The 4517-nt window shown below is 38.3% G+C and overlaps 1 long non-coding RNA gene across 1 annotated transcript; it reads right to left on the minus strand.

The window, feature by feature from the left end:
* Window positions 1–2822: 2822 nt before the first annotated feature.
* LOC311064477 lies at window positions 2823–4120 on the minus strand. The gene is made up of 3 exons (XR_014602699.1): window positions 4040–4120; window positions 3511–3554; window positions 2823–2975 (listed from the first exon to the last, which is right to left on the minus strand). It is a non-coding gene; the product is annotated as an uncharacterized lncRNA (long non-coding RNA).
* Window positions 4121–4517: the final 397 nt, after the last annotated feature.

Below are 4517 nucleotides of genomic sequence, written 5' to 3' on the forward strand. Positions count from 1 at the left end.
AGTTTCATACTGTGGTATTGATACTTTTACTTATGTACTGCTTCCACCACTGCTCTTGTTTTAGAGGAGCAAATAAACACTTCTGATGTCAAATTATTTTGGGGGTCCTCAGATGATTAGCATAATGTGACATATTGTTTTCTCACTCAACAGTAAACAAACCAACATACGGAATAAGTGTATACCGGGAATCTGCACATTTCTAAAGTTACAATTTAATGATTTTTTGTCAAATATTACATAAAGAGGCAAACATTGTGAAAACAGCAGATCTACAAGCTCACAACGCCTCGCAGTGCGAGGCGTTGTGAGCTTGCAGTTCGGCTATTTTCACAATATTTATCTGTGCAACCGAGTCAAACTAAATGTAATGCCTACAATTCCAAGTGCTTGTCAGGGTCGGGGGTCCCCAGTTCAAATATGATTATTTTAGGGGGTTACTGCCTGAAAAGTTTGGGAACCCTTGCCATAGGCCTACACACACACACACACACACACACACACACACTATTCATTGACAACAGACCCAAAGCATAGGTGACATAAAGAAGTAGATGAAACTCTGTGGAAAAGATGTGGTACCCTTGTTCGAATATAGACTCAAAGTATATCCAATTTGCTAGTACTGTCTATCTGTTTGATTTGAAAATATTAATACACAGATTGTGGAAAAGAGAAAAAGAAAGCAAGCCCAATCGTCTGTCCGTCTGTCCGTCTGTCTGTCTGTCTGTCTGTCTGTCTGTCTGTCTGTCTGTCAGGTAGATTAATATCATCCATTATAAGGTAACCTATATAGGTTTGTTGTGGAATTTGCAGTAAAGTGTTGTTGTTCAGCTTCAGGACTCTTCTGTTTTGTGGGTTGAGTCTTCCAGCGCAGTTGAAAGTTAGTTACTCCCTGGTTGGCCAAAGATTCACGTAACTGAAGAGGAATAGAAGAATTGAATTATGTCACCATTGTGATGTAGCATATGATCAGATGCACATTCTTTTACTCAGAGCAGGCTTAACGCGTTTCGGCCTCAGCCTTCCTCAGAGGAGGAACCCCCTCAGAGCAGGTTCAAACGCTAACAATGGGGGTTCACCCTCTTTTTATGGTTTACATGCACACCTGTGTTTGCTTAACAACCAATCAGTTCACAATCAGAGCATCAGAAAACATCACAGAGTACATCATGATCACCGGGAACGCATCTGTGTGTCATTTTTAGATTGTGTTAGGCTACTCAAAAATAGCAGATATACAAGCTCATAGCGCGGCACCGAGTGCCGCACGATGAGCTTGTAGATCTGCTATTTTTGAAAAATCATGAAAAGTATTTGATTTTTTTTTGCCGGACATTTGTAACTCAAACCTTTGCTTCGGGTTCCTGGAACTAAATATTTTACAAATGTTAGCTTTAAAAATATATAATCCAAGATTTTACCACAAATTTTCACGATTTTTCAAAAATAGCAGATCTACAAGCTCATAGCACGGCACTCGGTGCCGCGCTATGAGCTTGTATATCTGCTATTTTTTAGTAGCCTTACGTGAAATGTCACAAAACACTTTATGTCAATCATTAAATATCCTTCAGAGTTGATTACCTGTTGTAAGAGTTGGTCACTAATGGCTGGATTTGTCAGGTCAGCATCAGTCTGAATCTTCATCCTCACCACCTTCACTTCTTGAATAGCTGCACACACACACACACACACACACACACACACACACACACACACACACACACACACACACACACACACACACACACACACACACACACACACACACACACACACACACACCAAATAAAAAGCTAAAGTATGTGTAAAAATAACATAGGACCTATACTAATAATGTTGATCTTTTGTGCTAAAAAGTTGAAACTTGACACTCACCTCTGTGGCAGAGGAATGCAAACTGATCTAAACAGTCTTTATCATTCCAAGTAAAGTGTGAGTAATGAAATGCTGCACAATGTTGATTCTGGCCATAATTATTGGGCTCGTTATCAGCCCAGTCCCAGTGTGTGAAGGAGAGGTTGCTCTGGTCAGACCATGCCCATGCTACTCTGTAAAGGCCGATCCATGGTGATCCATCTGTTTCCAATAAAGACACAACTTGGTTGTTCTCTTCAGCATTTTTGATAACAGCCAGGTCTGTGTAACGATCTCTGCAGTATTGCTGGGCAGCCTTCCATGATGATGTCTTCTTGACTAAAATATATTTCTGCTGGACTCCATTATCTAGGGAAGAGAACAGTGAAATAGTGTCACTATGGACCAATTGCTTGCAGACAAATGCACTACAGTATGTATTCAAACATATCTGTGTATGTGTCCATGCACGTGTGCAAGCTACATGCCAGGCTGTGTGTGATAAGTATGAATAGATTATTTTGATTGTATAGATAATAAGTTCTTACCATCATACCACAGAAAATATCGTTCATGTTCACAGTAGAATCTGCGTACTGTATGTGTGCATGCATGTGTGCACAAGTGAATGCACACGTGTGCATACCAGTCTCTGTTTGTTAAGTGTGTGTGTTGATTGTAAAGTGTAGGCAATGACTTCTTACCATAATAACAGACAAAATAGCGTTCCTGTTCACAAGGTACATCCCACCAAAAACCATCAGTACTGATTATCACACAGAGCTCTTTGGCTGCATTATAATTTGGATCGCCAGAACCAGAACGCCAGTTATGATACTCTGTCCTGATCTGCACATCAACTGCTGACCATCTCCAAGAGTTGACATCATGTCCTATGGTTCCCTTCCAGGATTTGGGGTCATCATACAGTCCAAACCACAACCATTTATCTTTGCCAAAATTGACTGCTTTCAGACTCTTCACATCTTCCATGTTCTCTATGGTGGCCAGGTCAGTGTACTTCTCTCTGCAGTAGCTCTGAGCATCCTTCCAGGTCATTTTCAAGTTAACAACGTGATACTCACGAAGCACACAACAGGAGGGTATGTAGAAACCTGAAGGTCAAGGATAGTGGAGTTAGAGCTTGTTACAGGCATATTTTAAAATACCTTTTTGGCTTTGCTTTGGTCTGGGTAGTCAAAACTATATGTTGTTGTACTTATGTTTTGACCTTCGTCAAGTGTTCAGATTATACTTATCCTGACAACAAACTCCACCTCCCCTGGTAACAACAACACCATCATATATCACTCATGCGTTTCCCAATCCTTAGTTTAACTCTGATACCTGGCCTGCACAAAATGATGCAAACCATGAAGATTATCATCTGGTCAACTATTGTTTCAAGCGGCTTGAAAAGTAATTCAGTGGCATGTTTACCTATAGTCAAATCCATCTGCCATCTCAATCTCTCTTTGTCCATATTGTTTATAAGCAAGAAGTAATATAATGCAATAATTGTAGCTGTGTCTTAATACAGTATTTGTCTTATACTGTATGTTACTGCATGTTTTAATACAGATGGTCAAAACTATTGAAACGATAAAAGCTAATACGACAAACAAATAACAAGATACTCCATGGTCTTACCAGAGAGGAGGATGATCAGAAGTAATGTATGATCCATGACTTCTCTGTGAGGAAATAAACAACAACAGTTATTATCAGAATCAGTTTCAATGTCACATCACGTTTACATGTAAATCAGTGGATATGGATAATCAGCTGTTCACAATACACAGACAGGATTAATTTATAGTGTGACTCAAATGTGCATAAACAAAAAAAAAAGTCAACATTACTTCTGGCATAAAAGGAAAAGAAAAATATCCTTACGTACAGTGTGTGGACAAAAATATTCAAAACAGATTTATTTTAATTAATTAAAACAGTTGAATGATAAATCTATGGAATAGATTTGATTAAACTTTCAGATTTCACTGAAATCTGAATTACAAGTGTATTTTATACTCAAACTTAAATGTAAAACATTTAAGAAATTAAAGTTTTCAATTAAATCTTCCTTTTAATATAAGAGGACACTGGCATACCATACCAGTCTTCTATAAATATTTTAAAAGCACTTTAAAAAGTAATCAGTAATTAAAAGTAAACTCACCGTGAAAACTTGATGTCTGGTGTTGCAACTGTTGATTGTATCAAAGAAATGTAACTATGGAGTAAATCTGCAGAGCTGGATACCTTTCCTGAACTTTGATAAGTCACCTTTATTATATAGAGAAGTTGCAAACGTTTATTTTCATATGCAAATGAGGTCATATGGTGATTGGGTTTATGGAAACGTTTCAGTCACCAAGGTGAATACTTGCTGCAGCTTGACTGTCATTTTCCAACAACATCCAAACATTTCCAGGACAGCCAATCTACAAGCCTCGCAATGCATCGCATCTTGACACATTGTGAGCTTGTAGATCGACTATTTGTGAGAAATTGTGAAACATTTTGAAAATCTTTGGAAATCTTTGGCCAGAATAGGGAAGTGAATGCAAAAGATATAACAATAAAAGGAAAAGGGAGATATGCATTTTGGAGTAATCGCAGATAGATATAGAGTCATCAGACCTTTGGGGGACCGG

Source organism: Gymnoscopelus microlampas (assembly GCF_963454915.1).
Source record: "Gymnoscopelus microlampas genome assembly, chromosome: 2".
Classification (NCBI taxonomy): Eukaryota; Metazoa; Chordata; class Actinopteri; order Myctophiformes; family Myctophidae; genus Gymnoscopelus; species Gymnoscopelus microlampas.